General features: G+C 42.0%; 1 long non-coding RNA gene across 1 annotated transcript; it reads left to right on the top strand.

Annotated features, from left to right (window-relative positions):
- Positions 1 to 5,692: 5,692 nt before the first annotated feature.
- On the top strand, positions 5,693 to 8,027 carry LOC121695640. The gene is made up of 5 exons (XR_006026129.1): positions 5,693 to 5,801; positions 7,140 to 7,256; positions 7,393 to 7,492; positions 7,777 to 7,844; positions 7,963 to 8,027. It is a non-coding gene; the product is annotated as an uncharacterized LOC121695640 (long non-coding RNA).
- Positions 8,028 to 10,701: the final 2,674 nt, after the last annotated feature.

The following is a 10,701-nucleotide window of genomic DNA, read 5'->3' as shown; positions in this document are numbered from 1 at the left end:
CACCTAATCAATGACATTCCAACAGTTGTTTTTGTCCATACACCCTGTAGATGATGTCACGTTGCCAGGTTACGAAGCACAATTCTGCCTTTTTGTCCATTGGAACATCCATTATGCCACACAAGACACACATGGTCAGAGTTGCAATCTATTTACCCAGCATGCAACAGTGCCGTCTCTGGTCATCTTGCTATCATTAAAACATGTGAACAAATCCTCTAAGGTCGCCCTACCCTGCAGCCTCTTATTAGCCTCTTATTGTGTTCTAATTTTATTCCGCTCATAGACACCTATTTGCATTCAAATGGAAGCTGCGCTCCTGCCTAACGGGTTCTGTCTGAGAGAGAGAGAGAGAGAGAGAGAGAGAGAGAAAGAGAGAGAGAGAGAGACAGCTTTGTTTCCGAGACAACAGCAGCCTTATCAGGGCCTGCCTCGCCCCAGTCTGCTTTGATAGCGGCGCATTCATCTCCGCGTCCATCTCTGATTGGCCGTGTGTGTGTGGGGGAGGGGGTGTTTAGTCCATTATTCCCCCCAGGAGACACCTTTGTGATGAGGGAGAGAGAGGGTGTGTGTGTGTGTGAGAGTGTGTGTGTGTGTCTGTGTACAACATGAGCTAAGCAATGTAGCTATAAGACAGTAGGAACATAGAAGCTCATGTGTGTCTCGTCATACTCTGACATGCACACACACAAGCCAGAGTTACAAACACACACACACACACAAACACACACACACACACACACACACACAAATTGCTCTCTAATAAAATACACACACAGGCATGAACTCTGTACTAGAGGTCTGCACTCCCGCGGTAGACCCGCGGGTCCCGACGCAAAAGAGTGTGGCGCGGGACAACTTTTGAAAGCTCTTTGCGGGAGCGGGTGGGATGAGAGAGGTGCGTTCGCCGGTGTGGGACAAACCGATGATTCATTGCACTCCCGCAAATTAAATATTTGCGTAAAATTAAATATGGAGTACTGTTCATAACTATAGTTCAGCTGGATGTTCTGTGAGGCAGCATTAAAAAACGGGGTTAAAAGTACGTTTATTCCCATCCGCTATTGATGACGCGAAAAATAATAACGGTAACTCCACTGAAATTATTTGAAACTAAAGTAACGAGCCAGTTTTGTAAAATGTTAGGAGTAGAAAGTACCGATATTTGTGTTAAAATGAGTAAAAGTAAAAAGTTGCCTCAAAAATAAATAGTAAAGTCTCTACTCTAAATATCTACTTAAGTACAGTAGCGAAGTATTTGTACTTCGTTACTTCCCATCTCTGGTTGACATGGCCATGGGAATGTATAGCAGGGGAAGCTCATTTCAATTCCAAGTACTGCGGAGGATTTCCCATTCAACATAGGACTCTGGGACCATAATATTAAACATGCCAGCCAGTCAGGGAGAGAACACCACCTCTGCTTCCAACCTCTATGTTCTATGAGCTGTGCTGTGCAGTACTGTGCTGTCTTGTGTTGTGCTGTATTCTGTGCTGTGCTGTGCTGTGTCCTGGGTGGGGCATTCTACAATGTATGGGGGTGGTCCGATCACTTGGTCAGTAGCCAATGAGTGACTAGATCCTGTTCTCCAGCATCTGGCAATACATCCCACTCAACACACACACACACCTACACACACACACACACACACACACACACACACTCAGAATGTACAGAATGTTATGTCTTGGTTACAGATTCTGAGTTTTCACGTTTCTTGTGACTTTTGACCACATGTACAAAATCTATTGTCACACGCTCAGGGGTTTTGCACCAGATATACAGTATGTACCTCCAAACAAGTTTCACCAGAGGAAACTCTAGCAGGGCAGACGACTGAACCTGTGGCATTTCAGAGCCTGCCTCCTGAAGACTACGGCCCAGCATACACAACATTCAGTGGAGAATGGAGTGTATAAGTGTTGCCGTGGAGAATGGAGTGTATAAGTGTTGCCGTGGAGAATGGAGTGTATACGTGTTGCCGTGGAGAATGGAGCGTATAAGTGTTGCCGTGGAGAATGGAGTGAATAAATGTTGCCGTATGTGCTGCTGTCTGTCACTTCCCAGAGAAGGTCACACCGGCAGTCACAAGAGCACAAAACAAACTCACAGTCAGAGTCGACTCCAGGCTTGCTGTCCTCTTCTCTCCTTCGCTTCACTGTGTTTAAGCATTTCAAGTGACAGGCACTCGGTGAAAAGGCTGTTACAAATGATAGTAAATATAACATTTCCAGCTCATCTTAGCGCAGATTGGAAAAGGCCTCGAGTCATCTGTCTGCACTGCTCTATGAGAGTGTTTTGCCATCGATCCGCTCTCGATCTTGTTTCCCATCGATCCAGGCCTGGGGAATAGATAGATCCCTTCAAGGAAGTTGCATTATTTTTTGGGGGAAGCCAATTAAATGTCTGTTTTCTATCAGTGCCTTCGCCCAATCCATCTCTTCCCCTCGAGGCTGCTGTTTTGGTACTATGCCTCAATTTTTAAATCAGTTCTGATCAGCATTCACTTGAAGAGAAAGAGAAAGAGAAAGCCAGACGGACTCCTGCTTTTAGTTGAGGTGAGGGGGAAGAAAGAGGAGCCCCATAAATCATACCCGTACATCAATACCCGACGTCTCAGCAGAGGCTTGTGGAAAGGGAGACAGCACCAGCAGCAGCAGCAGCGGCGGCGTCGACGGATTAACCTGAAATGGCTCCCTGAATCAGAACCTCCTTTTGGGAATGAAAGCGCCTCGCGACTCCTGAAGTGCGTTCCAAAGCGTTATCGGAGGATGAACGCGTCAAGAGTTCGGAACCTCTCGCACGCTTCAGGTGCGATGCTGCCACTCTCGCAGGCGATTCCGATCCGTCTCACGCCGGAATGATTTTCCCCATCAGTGATAATGCAGGTCATGCTAAGATTTCGGATGGAGCAGTCAATCCTAAGCACAACCAGTGCTAAAATATGGAAAGCCTGCTAAGTACTTGTGGCTACAGTTAACATCCTAGTACAGTACAGTACATCCTAGACGGAGGTGCCACAATACTAATTTCCTTTTCCATCATAGAAACTCTAGACATGTTATGAGTGTTATCAGGAAAAGTAACAGGAAAAAAATAAATGAACAGGATTTCTCCGATGGAGTGTCTGCTTTCATTAATCTGCATCCTGTGTTGGAGAAACATCTCAAACAAATATCAGAAATATAATTCACTTCCCTCCACAGAATATGAGACACACACACACACACACACACACACACACACACACAGATCTGATTCAGACATCTTTGTTTGTGCTGCTTTTGATGAATTTGGACAAGGTCTGACTCTCTCTCTCTCATCTATCTAATTCTCTGTCTCATCCTCTCTGAGATGGGTAATAAATGTCTTATCTGTGTCTGCGTTGTGTCTGTTATCAATTCATTATTTCAGTCTTCGCTGGTTAATAAGTGTGTGATAGGCACATGTATGAGTGTCTGGGTGTGTGTGCGTGCGTGTGTGCGTGTGTGTGCGTGCATGTGTGTGTTTGTCAACACATCTGTAATGCTGTGTGTGTCTCTTCAAATGTGACTGTGTATGTCCTGTGTGTCTGTGTATGTATGATGGGGACTGTAATCTGTGTGTGTGTGTGTGTGTGTGTGTATGTATGATGGGGACTGTAATCTGTGTGTGTGTGTGTGTGTGTGTATGTATGATGGGGACTGTAATCTGTGTGTGTGTGTGTGTGTGTGTGTGTGTGTGTGTGTGCATGTGAGTGAGAGAATGTCTGTGTGTGCACAGTGCTTGGTATGTAATCAGCCTCCCCCTCAGTCTGCAGGCCTAATGGGCTTCTGCCTTCATCAATCTCCAGTCTGGACGGCTGGGGAAACATGTCAGAGCAGAATCAGGGGTGAGTTTTTACACTGCGTCTACACACACACACACACGCACGCACACAGACATACGCACACATACACACTTCATTATTCTAAAGGGCTTCAGCCCTGGGTGTCATGGAAACTCCTGTGACTTCACCTGTTACCCTACAGCAGCTATAGATAAGGCTATGGCTAGGTAATGCTATGTACTCCTATTATATGGGCATGGTGTTCTCTTGAGTGTGTGTGTGTGTGCATTGAAGATGTTACATGTGATTTGTGCTTGTGTGTGTGTGTGCATTGAAATTGTTACAGGTGACTTGTGTTTGTGTGTGTGTGCATTGAAGATGTTACAGGTGACTTGTCTTTGTGTGTGTGTGTTGAAGATGTTACATGTGGAAACTTGTGTTTGTGTGTGTGTGCACTGAAATTGTTACAGGTGACTTGTGTTTGTGTGTGTGTATTGAAGATATTACAGGTGACTTGTGTTTGTGTGTGTGTGTGTTGAAGATGTTACAGGTGGAAAATGAAAGCAGTGTAGCTATATGAGTTTCTCATCATTATAGCAATGAGGTTGCTGAAGTTACTCAAGTGACTATAGGCCTATCTCTTCAGTCCTGAAAGCCATATCTGTCTTGGCCTTATTGTATCACTCACGCACACACTCACACACACACACACACACACACACACACACACACACACACACACACACATATGCTACTGTAGTAGTAGGTGAAGTGAGGTCTGTGACATGCAGAATTGATATGAGAGGAGAGAAGGTATGTGAGAATGGAGTGAAGTTCACACGCACACACACACACACACAGAGAATGGGAAATTAAGCCATTACATCACACCAGTGTGTTCAGATTCTCTTTCATCTCCTACTACACACACACACACACACACACACGGACATATGGCACATACCCCATTTTTATAACAAGAGTCTTTAGTGTGGTGTTAATCAGTGTTTTAGAAGCAAATTAGTACAATATATTTCTTAGCATACTTAGATGTACACAGGAATCTGGATGGACAGATGATAGATACTGTAGATAGACAGACAGACAGATAGATCACTTGGTAACACTTTACTGATCTACATAAGAGTTACATGACACTGTCACATGAACCCTAACCCTAACTTGTCATAACAAAAACCGAATGACACTTAATGACAGAAGCGTTATGGCATAAATGTTTATGACTGTTTATGACACGTTCATGTCATGTCAGTCTTATGGAGATGCCTTCAAGTAAACCCAGCCGGCACACGACCGACCTTCAACGTTGAAATATAGGTGAAATAACGTCAGTTGTTGCGTCAATGTTGAAACAATGTTGAAACAATGTTTAATGCTAAATGGTTGTAAAAGGGTATGTAGACAAACATTGAAACAACGTTCAATGTTAAATGGTTGTAAAAAGGTCAAGAAAATCAATGTTGAATTATAGGTGAAATAATGTCAGTTGTTTTGTCAATGTTGAAACAATGTTGAAACACTGTTTTAAAGTAAAATGTTGACAAATGGTCGTAAAATACGAAATCAACGAAATCATGGATGTTAAACCAAATTGATTTGATATCAAGAAAAGGCGTTAATTTGATATGAAATATATGTCACACCATGAACAATCATGTTAATAATCGTAGGCTAGTAATAATAGCCCACTAGACTAGGCTAATGTTTCATTACAATGTTTTTTTGACACTTCTAATCAGTTTGGGTGCCATTTCAATGTAACAGTCTGAAATGCAACGATTAAAATGCCATGATTTTAATGGATGCTTATCGCCTCTTGATAAGCGCATGTGCACACACAGCAACCCCCACCCCTGACCGCTGACTGACTTTTTTGAACTCCAGCTCACCAGTGACTTTAACCGTCACTGTTCCGTCATGCATCTGACTGCATGTGTAAGCTGTAGAAACTCTGCCGTTATCATATCCAAGGTAAGAATTACAGTACTTTTGTATGCCAATTGAAAACAGGAATTTATTCAAAATATATTGTTTTCATAATGGAATGTTAACCAAAGCTGTTAGTCATGTTAGAATTAGCTAGCAATTAGCTAGCGAGCTAACTTTCCCAGCTACTAACTAACTTCGTTATTGTGTGGAATAGTAGGAATTGTCAGGAATGTTAGTTTATATCATATATCATATCTATTAGGGGTTTGCACGGCGTGTCATTAGATCTGGACGTCACCATATTGGAGATACTCGCCTCATTAGAAAGCATTAGGCACTGAAGTAAATCCCAAACATCGTCAAGGAAAATGGTTAATTATTGCCGTGTTTTAGGTTGTACCAATAGGTCCGACTGAGAAAAACATCTGGTGTAGGTATCGACTTCCAAAAGTTATTAAAAAACCAGGGAGAAAGGAGAATAATGTCAGAAGTTATCAGAGGAAGGGGGGCGCTTGTGGTTGAACTTGGTACTTCGTCTCCCTCACCCAACTCATATGGATCTGCGCTGCCAATAAACCGTAATTTCTCGAAATATCGCGCATTTTCTTGTGGTCCAAGTCCTGTCCTATATGTCTTTGCATCTTAGACGCATTTTGATGAGCTTTTATGTTGTTTAGACACGGCTACAATCATGTAAGATATCCAAAGTGCATAATACTCCATTGTACTTCATTCACTGAGTATCGCCAATATGGCCGCGCGTGCTGGGTTACCATGGTTACCGGCCAGAACGTGACGTCCGTGCAAACCCCTAATCTGTCTGTGATGTCGCTATGAATGTAGAGTTTTTGTTTGAATGAAATATCAGGCGCAAGTAAGTTAACTTAGCTACATTTAAAGTGGCTGTTACCATGCAGGCTAACGTTACAGACACATGAAGGTTGTTAACGTTAAGTAGCAGTAATAACGGTTACCTTGCGAACTTCCATGGGACATAGGTAGGTAACATTATTTTTACATTATTATACATACATAATATACATGTAGTGTTGCTATAACGTGTTAAGGAACTAAGGAACTGCAGTTTAGTATAGCCATGTTCATTAACAGACCTGTCATATTGGATGTGAATGGGGGCAAGTATGATGAGTGGGTATGCCAACAAGTAAAGGGATCTTTAGTTTGTGAAGGGTAGTGTTAGGCTACATGTTTTTCATTTCTTAGCCCTTATTTGGCCCTTGTTTGATGTACCTGACTTGCACTGAGGCATGTGTTTATTTAGGATGCATGTGAGTGAAGTAGTGCTTCAGTGATGGTCTTTTCATGTTCTGTGTGTTTTGAAATGTATTCATTTTAGTCTCCATGACCCTCTGTTTGCAGTCGGTGTGTTGTGAGGACTGCTGCCCTGAGAACGCTGAGTGCATTCTGGAATATTCCAAATGTGTGCCACTTCCATACTGAAGAAGTTCCAAGCCCGCAAGAGAGTTCACTCACCAGGTAGACACACACAAACACACACACGTACTGTAGAATCGCATATAGCATTATAATGTGTAAGCATGTATTTGTGTCTGTAACTGTGTTTAGTTTATCCCCTCTTTTCATGTGTCTGTTTGTTGTTATGACTGTGTAGTGGGCTCCATCAACTATCCAGGGTAATGTCAGTCCGTCTGGATGGCACTACCTGCTACTTGATGATGTCTGATAGCCATGGCTGATGCCTTCAACGTGGTGTAAGTGTTTGTGTTTTGAATGTATTTTTTTTTTTTGTTCCATGGTGAGGGCTATGGGTTATGTTATTATGCATGCTCTAATTTGCTTGACATATGTGCTATGTACTTAAAATAGTCTTGAATTTTGCCACTTTACCATTGTGTTGGTGGTAATGTTAGTAGTGTTGTGAATATCTGCCAAACTGATCATAATCATTATTTCAGTAATTGTACTGCAATTCAATGTATTGTACAGGATGCATCATTTTGTTTAATCTTATCTTTTACTCATCTTTTACTGGCAGAGCCCTCACAAGTAAACTGATATCAAGACTTACATAGATGGTGATGGTGGCAAGGGTGCCTTCAGAAGGTAATTATCATTTTTGTTTGTACACCTGATTGACTTACCTTATTTTTTTGATGCTATGATTTTGACCTTTATCAACAATAACAAAATGTAAATATAAATTGCTGTTTTATTTTTTTAGGTGCTATCCAGCAGTCCCAGCCTGGAGCCAGAAGCTGCTATTGCAAGTCAGATGGTGGAGGAAAGGTGGTTTTAATGGAACCGAGCGGAAGTTACCATTAACGAATGTGGGTGTGGCCAAAGAAGCAGAGGCAGTAGTGAAGATGGACAGTAATGTATTATTCGGCTTGGCTCGAAAAACCAAGCAGAAGAGTCCATAGAAAAATGCACAGAAAAATATTAATAATCTTCCAAAATTGCGATATTAAACCAGTATGAAAAATCTGCTTTAGCATCTAATCTTGCGAGATTGAACCAGTATGAAAGATCTGCTTTAGCTTCTAATCAAAATACAGCAGCATTGTAACAGTCATAGTGCTCACAGTACCCTACACATCACATAGGCCAGATAAGACAAGACTAACATCAGACTAGACAGAGGGGAACATACTGTATACCTGGTGGCCAGCACCATTTAACATAGACAGGTAAACACTAAACAATCAATTAACACACAGACATACTGCTGCTTAGACGTGTTGGGTCAATTTAAAGCCTGTGTTGCAGGTTAACCACCACTGTTGATTAATGGGTACATAAAGCACTCGATATATGTATATCATTTTTAAAAATGTCTCCAAATGGTGTTAAATGCCAGTTTTTGTTGTTATTAGCATTAGCGGGGGTTTTTTAAGCAATTCGGTGATGACGTCACGTTGGGGGGTTCATTATCTGCGCTTCAGTCATTTCAATGCATTCCAATGGACATCGCGGTTACGCTTTCAACATAAAGTTTATTTACACTTTGAATTTCATCACAGCATTTACTGTATATCACAGCTACCCTATGATCTACCAATGGTAATAACGTTGCCTGATATCAATTTAGAGCTGCTGTAACTAGGGAAACGAGTGCATTTTGGCCGCTGGTCGAGCTCACCCCGCGACCAGCAGATGACATGATCTATCTAGCTATCTATCTACCTGTCTATATATCTATCTAGGCTATCTATATCTATTTATCTATAATCTGCGCTATCTACTGCTGAACAATCCCTTACTCGTCTCTCTTTTCTCCTCTCTCGTTACTCTCAAGGGTCTCAAGGTGGGCTTTGGTCTGTAGCCTCAAGTCAAGTCAAGTCAAGTCAAGTCGGCTTTTATTGTCAATTTCTTTACATGCACTGGTCATACAAAGAATTGAAATTTCGTTTCTTACTTTCCCATGCAGACATAGACATGCTTTAAATACAGACATAGACATACTATAGACATAGCCATAGACAATAAACATTAAATTAAAGTGCAAGACTGAAATATAGAACATGTATGTATCAAAATAGAAATATAGGACATATATTAAAAAAAAAAAATAGAGGTAGTTGTGTTGTATATTTCTATAGTCTTAACAGTTACATGAAGTTTAAACTTGTGCTTGTGTGACCTGTATATTTACATTGACCTGTATATTTACATACACTCCCCAAGGTGACGTAATGCAATGCATTGTGGGGGAAAGGAGAATCACTTCAAACCCGCTGTGAAATAGTACCTGCTTTTTCGTATTATATTCCGTTTTGAGATACAGACTAGACCAGGCCGTTTTTGGAGTCTGGGCTGTCCACAGAGACCACTTTTTTTTTCATGGTATTCAGGGGAAAGGCAACTAGCGGATGATGAGGTGATGTTTGCTGTATGTGACAAAAAATGTTTTAGTTTAGAAACCACGTAACATTAGCTAGCTATGAACTTGCTAATTAGGGCGCCGCCAGAGCCTGTGTGACTGTGTGAAGACTGCACTTCCTCAATCAGCTAATTGTTGGAGAAGTAGAGCTGAATGCAGTCTGGACACTGAGAACAGGGCCTGAAGGCTTTGCCACAGAAGGTGGGATAGGGAGGGACGAACAAAAACATCAATCATTCTGCTAAGATCAAATGTAATACCTGCACTCCTTCAATGTCAGGATACTGAGGACATATTAAGGCCTTGAATATCAAAAGCTAAATTGAAGATGTCTTTGACTTTTTAAAGGAGCCTGTGAAGGGGGGAGATCAGCAGGAGACTGTGTCTCTTGGCCTTGTGCTTAATCCTTTAGCAGGGGAGGTTTGAACATTCTAACTGAAGATTCTGTTACGCAACCACAGTATGTACGATTCTAAAATTCCATGTTCAATTCAATGTACCCAGATATTCTTTAGAACGTTTCATTTCCAACATTCCCAGCTTGAGGATTAAGAATGGAGGGAACAAAGACAAAGAAAGGGAAGGTCAAGGTAGGGAACTAAATTAGAACAAATAAGCCTCTGTCTTCTTTTGAAGTCTTCCGTTGTACTGGTCAGTGTACACATACAATTGTATCATGACAGAAGTGGGCACTGAGCTGGTTGTTGAGGCCCAAGAGCTCTAGTCATTGTAAATGACCCCTCTGTTGGCTAAATCCTTGTGCTCTTGACCACCATAGTAATCTCCACCTCATACACTGTAATTACAGTCGATCATTTGGTTCTCAATGTGTCATTTTTGATAAAGAGGACGAAGAAGAACCACTTTCAATGCAGCTCTCTGAATAAGGATCTGAGTGAGGAGAGGAGAGGAGTGAGGAGAGGATATAGGAGAGGAGTGAGGAGAGGGGAGGAGAGAGGAGGAGAGAGGAGAGGAGAGAAGAGGAGTGAGGAGAGGATAGAGGAGAGGAGAGGAGAGAGGGAGAGGAGAGGAGAGGGGGAGAGGAGAGGAGTGAGGAGAAGAGAGGAGAGGGGGAGAGGA

The sequence above is a fragment of the Alosa sapidissima genome, chromosome 21, assembly GCF_018492685.1.
Source record: "Alosa sapidissima isolate fAloSap1 chromosome 21, fAloSap1.pri, whole genome shotgun sequence".
NCBI lineage: Eukaryota > Metazoa > Chordata > Actinopteri > Clupeiformes > Clupeidae > Alosa > Alosa sapidissima.
Note: the sequence above shows the minus strand (reverse complement) of the source record. Positions and strands in the feature narration are given on the sequence as shown.